This window comes from Schistocerca nitens, chromosome 5 (genome assembly GCF_023898315.1).
Source record: "Schistocerca nitens isolate TAMUIC-IGC-003100 chromosome 5, iqSchNite1.1, whole genome shotgun sequence".
Lineage (NCBI taxonomy): Eukaryota > Metazoa > Arthropoda > Insecta > Orthoptera > Acrididae > Schistocerca > Schistocerca nitens.
In genome coordinates this window covers 765,660,824-765,678,050 of record NC_064618.1, presented here as the reverse complement: position 1 = coordinate 765,678,050, position 17,227 = coordinate 765,660,824, and the positions used below count along the sequence as shown (strand labels likewise).

At 38.8% G+C, this 17,227-nt stretch overlaps 1 protein-coding gene across 2 annotated transcripts in view; it reads left to right on the top strand.

The window, feature by feature from the left end:
- Positions 1-838: 838 nt before the first annotated feature.
- LOC126259748 (uncharacterized) overlaps positions 839-17,227 on the top strand; it is an 83,119-nt gene continuing 66,730 nt past the window's right edge. For both annotated transcript variants that reach the window (XM_049956738.1, XM_049956739.1), the window contains exons 1-2: positions 839-931; positions 1,339-1,409. The gene's annotated coding sequence lies outside the window, so the exon portion shown is untranslated. The remainder of the gene's footprint in view (positions 932-1,338; positions 1,410-17,227) is intronic.

Genomic DNA, 17,227 nt, shown 5'->3' with positions numbered 1-17,227 from the left:
TTAACATAGGCCTACACATTAACGAAACAGAAGCAACTTTTATGAACTTACGCTATAATACACCATCATTACACACACGTATCTTCATATTTAAAGGAATATGTTGATATTCTCCAAAGAAAATACCACCTAAGTCTTATCTTTAAACCTCTTCACATCTATAGCTCCTGCTATAACCTGGTCCTCCTCTACTGTTTACTCATGGCATTGTTGCAGCAGTCATGAACTTCTATCACGGATTGGGCATAGCAAAGTGACCAAGTTCGTACCTGGATCAACATCACCTTATTGAGGAATAATACTGTACGAAAATCTCTTCCTACGAACAGTTAATTGTTTTTACATGTTGGAGTCTGGCGCATGCTCCTTACAATGACCGCAAATCATCCAAACTAAGGGTAAACGAATCGGGAGTTTTTGGCAGATTCGTGCCACACGACAGAACCTTTGTCAAACTGATAATATGCACATCGGCAACTTCTGAATGCAGGAAATATGGATCAATAAGTTCAGCAATTAAGAAAAAATACTTTCATAACATCCTATGGTGCAGTATCAGTTCAGTAATGCTCCAATAATAGGTGAAAATGCTTTCCGAGAAACAGAAACAGCTTACAGAGAAACGGAAATCTGAGTATTACACAGGCAGGGCAATGACTAATAGAAGACAGAAATGAATAAAAAATGTAGAATGTGACTGTTAAACGATTTTCTCCAACAATTTATCGTCAGATCCTACGAACAGCCGAAACAGCTTCGCATAAGCAATCATTGACAACAGCAAAGTTCGCACTACGTCGCCCTCAATGGGAGATTCCTCGCACGCAGCATCCTGGGTAATGTAGTAAAACAATATGGCGTTACTATCATGTAGTACCATTAAGACAGACAATTTTTATTGATTTATGTATTTGTTATGTAGCTGAGGAAAGTGAGTAATGGAAAGGAGAAACATTCAACTACTTTGATGCATGTACTTGTGATCTTTTCTTTAACTGTAAATGATGGAAATTTTGTAGTGGATTAAACGTCATTTGATGAATGTAAATAAGCCAAATACGTATTTGATCTTATTTTCGTAGCTTGCAGATAGCTCCAGTTATTTTTTCTGTACGTTACCAGAAAGCCCTGGCTACATAGTTTTCCTTCAAAACAGATTAATAATTTCGTGTTTCAACTTCACGAAAATGACTGTTCTCACTTTGGTAGATGTAATTCTTAAACACAACTGTATAGTAAATATGTACTATGTAGTATCACTAAATTATGCAGTACCAGTAAGAAGTAATTGGATTCAGCCCTACTACATAATCCATTATTTCATTTTATTCGTTACAGTCATTTGCATACGCACATACTGTACGCCTTAAATCATGCACGAGAAGTCGCGGGGCTGGATAACCTAGCAAGTAAGTATAGAGACGTATAAATTTAACTTACAGTGTAACGTGTAACTCGAAATTGATTGCTTTACATTAAAAGTTAAGATAACGGAACAACTAATTTTTAGAATGCAAGTACCAAACTTCACGGTGATTTTCGGAGCACATACGTACCTACTTTAGATACCACAGTTTAAAAAAATACGTACTTAATGTCGATGCTGTAGAGTCCACGTCTCCATTTACAACTGCAGCCACTTTTATTTTTATTTATTTATTTTTTTATTAAAGTTACATTTCCAACAATCTGCTGTGACTGCTTTTTAACTGTTTGCCCCTGTGCTTTCTTTTATATTTAATAAATGATTATTACAAGCATTTCCTACCTGTGATTCATCATTTAGGGCTCTTCCATTCAGTCCAATAGTGCTGCTGCATTGTTCTGTGACTGGTTCTCCTGTGTCTCACTTCACTACATTCCATGTTGCCTTAAGTCTGTTGGACGTACTGCTTTGGGACATTAGGTGCAGCTTCTTTGATTTTTCAATAACTTTTCTTTGTAATTTTGTGTAGTGTGCAATACCGCAGAATCCCTACTTGTTCTTTCTGAAAGATACATTCCATTTCATTTCCTTTCACAAGATATTTTAGCACCTTCATTGGTCCATGTTTTTTTATCTGTCTGTTTAGTGTCCTTTCTGACTAGCTTACGCGAAAGCTGTTTTCAAGTAATGATATGAATTTATCATGGAATAGATTAAATTTTGTGTTAGTGTTTGGTTCATTATAAATTACATCCCATGTCATCTCCTTTAAACTATTCTTAAAAACATTTGTCCTGGAGTCACTAGTTATTCTAACTGATTACCGCTGAGGTATCCATACCAAAAGGTGCTATGTTGTTTATCCTTACTAACTGTGCTTCATGATCAGAGAGACCGTTTGTTACTGGGTAAACAATTATTTTCTTTCTTTGAGCTTCATCAAAGAAAAGATTATCAATTAGAGTCCAGTTATCTTTATCCACCCACTGGTGTCACTGATGTGTAGTAAACATTTTTATGGGATGTATTCATTTTCATCAAGCTGTCACATTTCATTCACACTACAATCCTAGCAGTCAGTTCCTGCCTCCAGCCTTGTGAAAACTCACCCATTTTTCTCTCTTGTAATAATGCTAATCTCAGTGAATTGTTATTTTCTGATTGTTAGAAGATGGAAATTGAATGTTTCCACAATAATTATCACCTGTTATATCACGAAATACAAATTCGGTAGCTAAATGAGATTGCATCTGGTCTGATTCAGAACATTATTTTGGTATATGCAGCAAACATATCTGAAGTGGGTGTGAAATTCTGCTTGAAGTACCACAGTGGTTTTTGCTAACTGTGCCTCTTGAAATGGTTGTATCAGTTGTGTACCCAACAACATAAAAATCTATATCTTATTACCTTATTGTTTGGTATATGTGGAGTTTTTCCCTGATGATGATGACGATACAAACTTTCAGGAGTGTTGGAGGATGACAAATACAGCAATCTAAAATAAAGATAATAAAGTTATAAGTTAAAAGGCTGAAAATTTTGTATCATATGCAAGCAGTCGAATACAGTGGCCAGTGTATAATTGTTTGAGGTAATAAATTGATTTTTAATGGATGTAGGTGCTAACTCTGCTTAGGTAGATATATTCGCATAGTTTATTTATGTGATGCTATTGAAATGACGTGTGTGTACAGCTGTTGATGCATGCTGGCCAGTTTCAGAATAGTAAACATCTCAGTAGCTTAAATAGGTCATCATCGCTTCTCATGTTACAAGAGAACGAGAGATGTAACAAGAAAGTACAATATATGTTTCTACAGTCATCCTCATGCTATAAGCACTAAACTGAGTAATTATCTACAGGTAGGAGAAATCATTTTAGCTTAAATTTAAAATTTATTGTGTAACTCATCAGATTTCTTCCATGTTAACCAGCATCATGCGAAACATGACTCGCGCTTTTCTTATGTTACATTCTGTTAGCCGTGGATCAAGACAATAGGGAGGATCTGGTATTTCAAGACTCCAAAAACTATTTGACTCAGTACCATACCAACATTTATTGACAAAAGTATGGCAATTTAAAGTATCAAACAATATTTATGATAGGATTAAGGATTTCTTGGTAGGAAGGATGCAGAACGTTATCTCGGATGGAGGGTCATAGATAAGAGTAATAGTAGCTTCAGGCATGCCCCGAAGAATTGTATTGGGATTGTTGCTTTTCATTTTCTGTGTTAATGACCTGGCAGTCTGTATTTATAGACTTTAGACTTTTTGCAGATGATTCAGTTATTTTCAATGAAATTCTATTTGAGATAAGCTGCAAAAATATCAAGTCAAATCTTGATCAAATTTCATTGCGTTGCAAAAATTGGCAACTTGCTTTAATGTTCAGAAATGTAAAATTATGCGCTTCACAAATTGCAGAAAAGCTGTATCTGTGTGACAAATTTGAAATCAGTCAACTTGTACGGATTATTTGAATGCAACATCTTGTAACGGATATGAAATGGAATCATCATATAGGCTCACTTGTGGGTAAAGCTGGCAGCAGACCACGTTTCATTGGCAGGACACTGGGAAAATGTAGCCAGTATATAAAGTGCTTGTAAAACTCCTGTATGGTCCATCTTAGAGTACTGCTCAAGTGTGTGTGACCCATACCAACAGGACAGACACAAACTACGAGACATATTCAAAGAAGGGCAGCACAAATGGTCATAGGTTTGTTTGGATCACAGGACATTGTCATGGAATTGCTGAAAACCTGAGTAGGCAGACATTTGAACCTAAAACACCAGTTATCCTGTGGATGCTGACTTACAAAGTTTCAAAAACAAGTATTTAATGAAGAATCTAGAAATGTTCTTCATTTGTGATGTGTGACTTGTAAGAAATTAAAAAGACAGTCAGTATTAAAGTTGCACTTGGGGGCATTGAAGCATTCCCACACTCCATAATCAGTTGGAACGAGAAGAAACACTAATGTAATACAGTTAATTACCCTCTGCCATGCACTTTCAGAGTGTGTATATAGATGTAGACTTTTTGTGGTTTCATATTGAATTCCTTTCTGAGTCACTGGTAGCTTAAGTGATGAGTAGCTGAGGGTTTTTTTCCCTTATTGTTGTAACTGTGAATGTTACCGTTTTCCTCAAATTGCAGTGGGTTATTTATGACATATTGTTAGCAGATACATGTATAATGTAGAGATATAGTTAGAATGCCTAACTTCTTGGGAGACGCCAATGGTATTACTATGGGAGAATTCCACAAATTATTCTCGCTTCATTTTTGTGCAATGAGTACTGTCTTCCTAAGCAGTGAGTTACCCAGGAAATCATGGTGTAAGACATTAATGAATGGATAAAATTTGAAGCTTTATATCCTATTCACGTGGTTCATATAATACATTGGTTGTTACTTTTTTGTTATATAGAAATGAATTTAAAAAAAGAAGAGATGAGTCCATTTATGGACAACCACTTATTATTTCTTTGAAAAACTTTACTAACAATCTCTTCTGTTACTGTCTCTCTGACAAGATTATTTATAGCATTTGTGTCTTCTGTGAAAAGTACCAACTCTGCTTGATGTGTATTAAGTGAAAAGTTGTTCACATACATAAACAGAAGGCATGTGACAAAAACTGAACTCTTAGTTACACTTTTCAGTAGTTACCCCAATAACTGAAATTTTCTCCCTTTCCAGAATTATACGGCACCACTTTTTTTTTGTAAAATGTGATTTAAAGCAGTTGTTTTTAAAAACATTAATTCCACAAAACTTTAAACTTTTTTTAAAGAATGCCAAGATCTACAAAAATTCCTTAGGTAGATCACAAAAACTACCCGCTGGTGGTATTTTGTTATTTGACAATTTCCTGCTGAAACAATCAAAAACTGTACAAAAGGATATAATATTCGAGGGGAATATCACCAAATCAACTAAAAATAGCGTAGTGCCTTGTAATGCAGATGTATCTTTTTAAGTTTCTGTAGGCCTTTAAAATGCAAGTGGGACTTCTGATTTTCATCAGGATGTATCCATCCTACCTGATACTAGTTTACATTAACCATAACAATTCAAAACCAGTCTATAAACATCAAAACCCTTATAATAACGTTCTTTGATGTCAGAAGGGCTCACAGTCTTCTTACAAAATGAACACCACAGCTCTGCAACAGTGTGTCTTTTTTTCTGTCATCTGTGGCCAGAGATATTGAACTATCACAGCCAAAGAGTTTCCTGTACTACAGCTGAGGTACACAGCTGTCTCAACAGGATGCCGGTACGTGAATTCAACTCCATGCTGTTATATGACTCTAGAAGTCAGGCAGACATGTAAGCCCTAGTGAAACACCAGTTAATCAACTAATGAATTAAAAGAGATATTATATACAAACAAGCTGTTAGAAACTGGTTTGGACAAAGTACGCACAAAGGAGACATTCAACACATACCATATTTCTAAGAATGTTCCAGTGGATAAGAGAAATGGGGCCAGTGGTGCCACAGTACAATGAGGCAGACACGAAATTGCACTACCTCTCAACTGGGAGACCCTGTGTTAACCAGCATGGATGAAGAGCCTTAAGTTAGCACTTGATCAGTTGTACATGAAATGACCTTTGTCCATAGTGACATTCTTCACCTTATTGCAGTATTATCTTTAGAGAAAGTTTTTCACTGGGCTCTGGCCCTCTTTCATAGTATGATAAAGCTTCTGTTTCCTCGTTCATGATATTCTAATTCCATTAGTTATTCAGATTGGTTACTTTGTAGAATTCTTGCTAAATATGTGCTTTGAGAATGGCTGTAAGTGTCTGCATCTCTGTACCTCTATATATTTTGTTAGATATTTGCTTGTTCATTGGATCATTATCTAAAATTTTAGAAAACATTCTTGCCTGGAGGACAGTGATCAGTATAAAATTTTAAAAGTTAATAAAAACTGTCTCCATTGTGTATTCAGATTTTTTTATTTTTGACAATGAGTTTTGGCCCTTTCCTTGGACTATTTTCTAGCTTACACTGCTGTAATACAGTAATAATACAGATTCAGTGTAGGGGGATGAAAATATAGCAAACAACATCTAAATTATAAGCTACAAAGTACGAGGTTATACCCACTATGGCTGTTGGTGGCGGCAGATAAGCGTGAACCATAGGAGTACAGTTTTCACTGCTGAATAAGGCAGCTTTGAATGAGATTATGTACTGTAAGCTCCACCCATCACCACCTTCAGCATTACGTCATTGATGACCAATCATGTATGCGATATACCTAAAGGAGGCTTCAAGTCTAGGATGGGGTATGGGCTGATAAATATTGATTCTAATGAATTAGGAGAAAAACAATTATGTGGTAATTACGTTATTTATACATAATTGTGCAAAATTGGACTAAAGTAATTGTAGCGTGATGTGCTACTGCCAAGTAACGTGGCTAAATAAAACTTTGACCATACACAGAAAGGATTGCTGCAGTGTAGTACAGAAGGTAACAGAAATACGCAATGAGATTTAGAGAAATGATGCTTCTATTCAAATACAATAATTGCAGTGAAGCCACTGGAATTTGTGTGGTCCCCTGTACATTACAAATGGTGGGTCATGATTCTTAATTGGTTGCATGATGACCATGATCTGTTGTGTGCTCTGAATCTGGCCCCAAGGTTGGGAAGGAATTCTTATGCTAGGGCATTCCATTCTTCCACCAGCACAGTAGACAACTACTGGATGGTCATTGGTGCCTATGGATGTGCTGCAACATGTCTCCCACATATGCTCAATGGGACTTTAGTTGGGGCAACAGTAAGGTCAATCCATTTGCCAAATACCCTTGTATTCCAAGAGCTTCTCCGCCTGCACTGTTGATGTGGTCGCCCTTTTGATCCATAAAAATGAATATCCTCCCCACACCATAACACCTGGACCACTAAAACAATCATGTTCGACTACCCTCTTCTGGCGAGGGGTGGGTACACATAATACACCCAGCAACATTGTCAAACATTTTTATGGATGGCAACAAGAGGATATTCACTGAATGGAGTGGCCTGCCCATTCCCCGACTTAAATCCCATTGAGCACATGTGGGATGCATTGGGGATATGTATTGCAGCATGTCCACATGCACCATCGAGCATCCAGCTTTAAACTGTCAGCTCCACTGATGGACGAATGGAACACCCTACCAAAATAACTCCTTACCAGCCTTATGGTCAGAATGGTATAACCTTGCCAAGTATCCACTGTTGTCACACACCCTATTAAGAACCTTGTCCCACCTTGTGTACTGTTCAGGGGACCATCATTAATCACAGTTACTTCAGTCTCATTATTGTTTTTGAATAAAAGTGTCATTTCTGATTGTCTCACTGTGTATTTCGTTTAGTTACCTTCTGTACTATACTGTAGCAGTTCTTTTTATCTGTGTTCCAAGAATCTTCAAGATATGTTTCTTGGCAATGACACATCATGTGGAATTTGCTTTCTTTGCTAAGTTTTGTACATCATTGTATTTACCAGTGTCACTCAAAGGGTTAAGAACTGAACCTAGCACAGTGTCAGTCTGGACACCTGTAATCTGAATTGGGGTTCTGTAGAGGCCATTGAACAGTACCCAATAATTTGTTGAATAAAGAGTTTCCACAGGTGACCTCTTTTGTACTGAACTATACTTCTTTGGGATTCTTCCAATAAATCTGAATCTGGCATCTGCATTTTCCACAGCTGGGTTTCTGTGGTCAATATGCATTAAATTTCTCCAGATGATGCTCATAATTGAAATTTCTGACTAGTTCCTGTCTAAAGACAGATGAATTTAAATTCTGTGTGTACTCGTGTGTGTTGTACGTCTGCTTTTATCATTAATGTGCCAGTTATTAATTTCCAAAGCTTATACTCGTATGTACTCACCACACTACTCCTGTGTACTCACCACACAGTGATCATGCAGGCACAAAATATCTCGTCTTTCAGAAATTTGCAATAATTTTGTGCAAACAAGAAAAATATTTATTTTGTTAGGAGTTTCTTGTTGCAATATCCCCCCACTTTAGCTGAACAGATGTATCAGTATTCAGAATAATAAGTGTGTGTTAATAACAACATTTTGAGCATAATTTCATACACACATATTGCACAGTAATGTTTTGATAAATCTTTGTGGAGAAAAAAAATCACTATTCAAAATGTATTAAGATTATTAAGCAGACTCCAACATGAACATTTTGTAAACATCTATTTAAAAGAATACGGACAGTAGCCTTAAAGGTCTTTAGACAGGAACTAGTCAGAAATTTCAATTATGAGCATTGTCTGGAGAATTTCATGCCATTTACAGATTTAATACCAGAAGAAAAAAATGATGTGCCCTATCCTCTGCTGACTCAATTTATGCCCAAGGTACAAGTGAAGTACAAAATTAAAAACTGTTTAATAACCCACTGAAGGAAATTAAGTGTGTGTGTGTGTGTGTGTGTGTGTGTGTGTGTGTGTGTGTGTGCGTGCGTGCGTGCGTGCGTGCGTGCGTGCGTGTGTGTGTGACAGATCAGTGATGATATGTGTACCATGTATGAATTTATTCATTTGCTAGCAAACCTGGCAATGCTTCATAGTTGTTAAATATGTATGGAAATTGCATATACAACCTATATTCCTTGCCCCTCCCCTCTTTCTTTCAGTCTTGATGTTCAGTAGCTCTGTACATCTCCTCCATCCCCCATTTCTCAGCGCGTAACCTCCTTACCTCTCTCTCTGTCCATCTCCTCCTCACCTCTCTCATTTCTGTCTGAATGTTCAGTAGAATATTGTGTAAAAATTTGAAGTAAATTTGTCAAGATCTTTTTGAGATTTATGGTAACAACATTTCCCCTTTATATATTACATATGTATGTTGTAAATTACAAAGATATATAGCCTATGTCTGTACAAAAGTTCATTAGAGTATCGTATAAAAGCTGTAGTAAATTGGTCAAGAATTTTTCGAGATTTATAGTAACAGTATTTCCCCTTTATATATTACATATGAATTTTGTGTGTATGTTTGTGTGTCTGTCGACCTGCCAGCACTTTCATTTGGTAAGTCACATCATCTTTGATGTGACTTACCGAACGAAAGTGCTGGCAGGTCGATAGACACACAAACAAACACAAACATACACACAAAATTCAAGCTTTCGCAACAAACTGTTGCCTCATCAGGAAAGAGAGAAGGAGAGTGAAAGACGAAAGGATGTGGGTTTTAAGGGAGAGGGTAAGGAGTCATTCCAATCCCGGGAGCGGAAAGACTTACCTTAGGGGGAAAAAGGAATGGGTATACACTCGCACACACACACATATCCATCCACACATATACAGACACAAGCAGACATCTCACAAGCAGACATATTTAAAGACAAAGAGTTTGGGCAGAGATGTCAGTCGAGGCGGAAGTGAAGAGGCAGAGATGTTGTTGAATGACAGGTGAGGTATGAGTGGCGGCAACTTGAAATTAGCGGAGATTGAGGCCTGGTGGGTAACGGGAAGAGAGGATATATTGAAGAGCAAGTTCCCATCTCCGGAGTTCGGATAGGTTGGTGTTGGTGGGAAGTATCCAGATAACCCGGACGGTGTAACACTGTGCCAATACGTGCTGGCCGTGCACCAAGGCATGTTTAGCCACAGGGTGATCCTCATTACCAACAAACACTGTCTGCCTGTGTCCATTCATGCGAATGGACAGTTTGTTGCTGGTCATTCCCACATAGAATGCATCATAGTGTAGGCAGGTCAGTTGGTAAATCACGTGGGTGCTTTCACACGTGGCTCTGCCTTTGATCGTGTACACCTTCCGGGTTACAGGACTGGAGTAGGTGGTGGTGGGAGGGTGCATGGGACAGGTTTTACACCGGGGGCGGTTACAAGGATAGGAGCCAGAGGGTAGGGAAGGTGGTTTGGGGATTTCATAGGGATGAACTAACAGGTTACGAAGGTTAGGTGGACGGCGGAAAGACACTCTTGGTGGAGTGGGGAGGATTTCATGAAGGATGGATCTCATTTCAGGGCAGGATTTGAGGAAGTCGTATCCCTGCTGGAGAGCCACATTCAGAGTCTGGTCCAGTCCCGGAAAGTATCCTGTCACAAGTGGGGCACTTTTGTGGTTCTTCTGTGGGGGATTCTGGGTTTCAGGGGATGACGAGGTGGCTCTGGTTATTTGCTTCTGTACCAGGTCGGGAGGGTAGTTGCGAGATGTGAAAGCTGTTGTCAGGTTGTGGGTGTAATGGTTCAGGGATTCCGGACTGGAGCAGATTCATTTGCCACGAAGACCTAGGCTGTAGGGAAGGGACCGTTTGATGTGGAATGGGGTGGCAGCTGTCATAATGGAGGTACTGTTGCTTGTTGGTGGGCTTGATGTGGACGGACGTGTGAAGCTGGCCATTGGACAGGTGGAGGTCAACGTCAAGGAAAGTGGCATGGGATTTGGAGTAGGACCAGGTGAATCTGATGGAACCAAAGGAGTTGAGGTTGGAGAGGAAATTCTGGAATTCTTCTTCACTGTGAGTCCAGATAATGAAAATGTCATCAATAAATCTGTACCAAACTTTGGGTTGGCAGGCCTGGGTAACCAAGAAGGCTTCCTCTAAGCGACCCATGAATAGGTTGGCGTACGAGGGGGCCATCCTGGTACCCATGGCTGTTCCCTTTAATTGTTGGTATGTCTGGCCTTCAAAAGTGAAGAAGTTGTGGGTCAGGATGAAGCTGGCTAAGGTAATGAGGAAAGAGGTTTTAGGTAGGGTGGCAGGTGATCGGCGTGAAAGGAAGTGCTCCATCGCAGCAAGGCCCTGGACGTGCGGAATATTTGTGTATAAGGAAGTGGCATCAATGGTGACAAGAATGGTTTCCGGGGTAACAGATTGGGTAAGGATTCCAGGCGTTCGAGAAAGTGGTTGGTGTCTTTGATGAGGGATGGGAGACTGCATGTAATGGGTTGAAGGTATTGATCTACGTAGGCAGAGATACGTTCTGTGGGGGCTTGGTAACCAGCTACAATGGGGCGGCCGGGATGATTGGGTTTGTGGATTTTAGGAAGAAGGTAGGGGTGCGGGGTGTCGGTGAGGTCAGGAGGTTGATGGAGTCAGGTGAAAGGTTTTGCAGGGGGCTTAAGGTTCTGAGGATTCCTTGAAGCTCCGCCTGGACATCGGGAATGGGGTTACCTTGGCAAACTTTGTATGGTGTTGTCTGAAAGCTGACGCAGTCCCTCAGCCACATTCTCCCGACGATCAAGTACCACGGTCGTGGAACCCTTGTCCACCGGAAGAATGACGATGGATCGGTCAGCCTTCAGATCACGGATAGCCTGGGCTTCAGCAGTGGTGATGTTGGGAGTAGGATTAAGGTTTTTTAAGAAGGATTGTGATGCAAGGCTGTTAAGTCAGAAATTCCTGGAAGGTTTGGAGAGGGTGATTTTGAGGAAGAGGAGGTGGGTCCCGCTGCGACGGAGGACGGAACTGTTCCAGGCAGGGTTCAATTTGGATGGTGTCTTGGGGAGTTGGATCATTAGGAGTAGGATTAGGATCATTTTTCTTCGTGGCAAAGTGATATTTCCAGCAGAGAGTACGAGTGTAGGACAGTAAATCTTTGGCGAGGGCTGTTTGGTTGAATCTGGGAGTGGGGCTGAAGGTGAGGCCTTTGGATAGGACAGAGGTTTCGGATTGGGAGAGAGGTTTGGAGGAAAGGTTAACTACTGAATTAGGGTGTTGTGGTTCCAGATTGTGTTGATTGGAATTTTGGGGTTTTGGAGGGAGTGGAGCTGGAAGTGGGAGATTGAGTAGATGGGAGAGACTGGGTTTGTGTGCAATGAGAGGAGGTTGAGGTTTGCTGGAAAGGTTGTGAAGGGTGAGTGAGTTGCCTTTCCGGAGGTGGGAAACCAGGAGATTAGATAGTTTTTTGAGGTGGAGGGTGGCATGCTGTTCTAATTTACGGTTGGCCTGTAGGAGGATGCTCTGAACAGCCGGTGTGGATGTGGGAGAGGAAAGATTAAGGACTTTTGTGTGTGTGTGTGTGTGTGTGTGTGTGTGTGTGTGTGTTTGTGTTTGTGTTTGTGTTTGTGTTTGTTTGTGTGGCAATCGACCTGCCAGCACTTTTGTTCGGTAAGTCACATCATCTTTGTTTTTAGATATATTTTTCCCACGTGGAATGTTTCCCTCTATTATATTGATATCATCTTTGTTTTTAGATATATTACATATGTATTATATATACAACTGTCAAACTCAACATAAAATATTTTATTATTTTCTTTTTCATGCCAAAAATACCATTACCAGCCACAATTACGAACACAACAGGAAAAAAAAAGAACTAACTAAATTGTTCAGGCTGTTCTGAAGTGGTGATCTTTCACAATTGATTTTAATTTCAGCCTCATGTGGTGGATTTTCCAAAACTTTTCCTTCATACAACCGTTTCCTGAAAATTATGAACACAACAATGACAAAAATTAACAGAATCTGTCGAGCCATTCTTAATCAGCTATATTTTGTACCAGCTGTAATTGATTGTAATTTCTGACCTTTCCATTGAATTTTTCAAAAAATTTCTTTCATTCAAACCTTTTCCTGACAATAACTAAAACAACTACAACAACATCGACCAAATCGGTCAAGCCGTTCTCAGGTGATGACCTTTCATACATGTGGCAATGGATTTTTTATTTATATAGATTTACTCGTCAATAGACTACTTAGACCCATGGTATTGGACATGTCAGAAATATTACAGAAATAATACATACATATAAAATATTAACAAAATATGATAGGATAGTTGAGTATAGGGCACAAAATCGGCTGTGGCCTAATCAAAGGAACCACCCCAGCATTCACCTTAACGACAAAGGGAAATAAAGGGAGCCCAGTACATTAAAACTGCACTGAATTAAAATAAGTTTTCCCTCAATCAAGGAAAAAATCTGAGTAATTCAGTGGCAGCAGTGTGACGGCCCACAGGTATTGACCAAACATTTGTTTTATAAAACAGGGATTACTTAGTCCAACAGAGAGGAGAATAGGAGGAAATGAAGCAAATTTCAAACTATATGCTGGACTCAGACTCAAACCTGGAACCGCACATTCTGCAGTTAGTGGTCAACATTTGTGTCCTCCGCCTGGAAAACACTTTTAATATGTTCCAAAGTTACAATAACACAAGGTGCATTGTGCTGCAGAGTGAAGAATTCGTGGTGTAAACAACCACAAGGCTGTGCCTAAGCCATTTGTTCAAGGAAACCTTTTTTAAAAGAATGCTGATCCTGCTGGTATGTGGGGGAGCTCGTGTTTTCTGGGAGCTAGAAAGGGGGCGCTGACAATTGGAGCTGTTTGGGCTGGCCTTGAGTTGTGCTTGGGTCGGACAGTCAGAGAGAGTATTGCATGTGAAAAGCAAGGTTTCCAGTTAAGGTCCCAGTCTGACATACAGTTTGCAATTTCTCAGGAAGTTTCAAAACAGTTTATACTCCACAGCAAGTGAAAGATTCATTATGGAGGGCTAAAATAGCATTAAATTGGGCATCAACAGTCATTCTGGTTCAAGGGTAATACAATAGGGGCAAGTTGATAGGGAAGTCAACACCTGCTAATTTTGCTTCCTCTAGTCCTTCCCAAAATTGTCTTGTGTGACTTTTTTGTATGTGTGCATGGCTGCTGTTTATAGGTCATTAGCTTTAGGATTTTTTAATAATATTTTGTTAAACTTCTAATTTGATAGAAACAATCAGCTACCTATCAGTATGCCACATATTTAGTAGCATATGGTTTTCTATATGTATACAACTGTTGCACAAATGGCACATTCCATGTTGTCATGTGTATCGAGAATATCCTTGGAGAGATGTTGGCTGGATATTGCTGATAGTAGAAAAAGTGGAGTAGCCTGTATTTTTGGCCAAAACAGTGTCATACTTTTTCACTACCATTTGCCCAATATTACTGAGGTCAATCATCCTGCAATTGGCATTCAACAATTTCTGACAGTTTTTGCAAAAGCAACCAGATTATAGGTTTGGTGAAATCATTTTGTGCCTATCATACTGAAACTTAAGATTCTGTTGGAAATTAATCAAACACAGATTCCATGGCATGAAAATGTTCATTATAAAAATTGACAGCTTCGGTCCATGCACACCACACCACATTGGGACAAGCTCGGGCAGCAATGCTAGGTTCAGCAGCAGTTCTCTATACGGCAACACACACTGCAGAGATTTGATAAACACTTTCTTAGTGTATGAAATTATTTTATTTGCTTGTGGACAGCTGCCAACACTTCTTCGGCGATACACTGCAGTGCATGGACTAGACTGGTGAAATGGATTAAATGCAGATAGAATATGTGAAGGGCAGTTGCCACTTTCAGTATGAAGGTCATAGCATCTAAATACATGACAAGGACTTTTTATACTCGGACTCCCCCAAGCCCTAGCAATTTAAGACTGTCATTCACAAAATGAGCTACTGTTGAACGATTTGTGCATTACAACACTTCGCAGGATATCAGCACTGGCTTTGACAATTCTTCTCAGTTGAGATTGCTGTTAAAACATCTAAATATATCTTCTGCTTCGTTGAAAACTATCCAGCAGTTTTTCCTTATTGTCAGTTCACCAGGAACCTGTAACCCACAGCACTTTCATAGAAATGCACGGTATTCAGGCACTTGAAACTCGTACCATGAGATGATTGCAGCAACAGTAGTGGAGCACATACCATGGAAAAAATCATTTGAGGAGTTTCAAGCCTATTGCGCCTGCATCACTAAAATTCCTGTTTTAGAAGATTGAATCGCTTTGTTCTTTATGTGCTGTTTGTGTACATGTTGCTGAAGTTGGGCCTTCATATTACATCCGATCCGCTTATTGCATGCTTGGCATAAAGCAGTCTCTCCATCAGTACTGAAAGATCATCCTTCGAAACTAAAGATCTTAATTTAGATTATAACTTTGATGTGACAGGAGGTGGCATGAACATAGTCATGAACTCTTAAGAAGTACTATTTAGCAAAATTTTCTTGGCACCCACACTCCTTAGTTCTGCTGAATCTGTAGAAGTTGCTAGTAGATGGAAAACTTTGGACTGCTAGTCTTTTGTTTGCCCCATTACCAATCTTGACAGCACATGAAGCCCTTTACTACACACAATAATGGCTACGGCAATGTTACACGCAGTATTGTTATTGTATCTGCTTTGCTTTTTAGAACTGAAATTCCAAATCGTGGAAAATTTAGCAGATACATGCCCTTCATAATTTAATTCAAAGTGCAGTTAACTCTGTTGTATTGCACTATGATGTGATTTTGAAGATAATTTACTTCCTGTGATTGACTTTTATGGTATGTCTGATTTGGATGTTTTTCTAGGGAGCAGAGATGGTCAGATGGGTAAAAACGTGATAATATGTAATTTTACATAGTGTAAAGTTAAAATATGTAAATAGATGTAATCATAGTGAAATACGTAAAAATATGTGATGATACGATGAAATATATCCAAGCTGGCAAATAATTCATGAACATTTACCATTTTTACATGCATAGAAGGGAAGGAACCAAATATGTAATTACATAAAAATCTAGGTTCTATTGATGGTATTAACAACTTGCAACAATGGCTGAAACACTGGTCTGCAAAACATGGTGAAGCAGTCGCATACCTAGAAAAGATTTGATGAAGGAGATGGTGGCCACAGAAATCCATGCTCATATTCTCAAGTTGTTGACTGTTAGACATGGGTGACTAGAAACTGTCACCAAAGACAGTTTGCATAATGAACAGTTCAGTCTTGAGTAAGTAACATTGTTGGAGGAAACAATTTGATCTTATGCCTGTAGGTCAGTGAGAGAGTTTTATTGTGTTAATTGAAGAAAGTTAGAAATAATGGAGGAAACAGATTAATGACATACTATCTGTAAAAAGTCCACATACATCCAATCAGATCTTGATAAGATTTCATAGTGGTGCAAATATGTAGAAATATAAAATTGTTTACATCAGAAAATACAGAAAAGTAGTATCCTATGACGACAATATCAATGACTCCCAGTTGGAATCAGCCAACTTATACAAATACCCGGGTGTAATTTTTGTGGGGATATGAAACTGGATGATTACATTAGCTGAGAACTAGGTAAAGCTGACAGCAGATTATGGTTTATTGACAGCATACCGAGAAAAGAGAGAGTGTTTACAAAAGCTTGTGCATCCCATCTTACAGTATTGCTCATATGTGTGGGACCCATACCAGGACTAATAGGGGATACTGAATGTATACAAAGGTCAGTATGAGTGGTAACAGATTTGCTTAACTCACAGTAGAGCTTTATGAAAGTGCTGAAAAATCTGATTTGAAAGACGTTTTAAGATAGATGCTGATTATCCTGCAAAAGCCTTCTTACAAACTTTCGAGAACCAGTTTTAAGTGAAGAATCTAGAGATATACTTCAGCCCCTTAAGCACCACTCTTGAAAGAATTGTAAATATATGATTACACTAATTATAGCACACACAGAGGCATTTAAGCAGTCATTTTTCCTGCACTTCATATGCAATTGGAATGAGAAGCAGTCCTGTTTGTTGTACAATGCTAAGTGTCTTCTGTCATGCCCTTCACAGAAGTTTGCAGAGTTTGTATGTAGATGTAGAAAGCTCAATAACACATAAAAATACAATATGAACAAATACCAAAATTGTGTTATCAACAAAGTGAACAATATATATTTATTAAAAATTTCTGTTTATCGTAGAGAGAACATTGAAA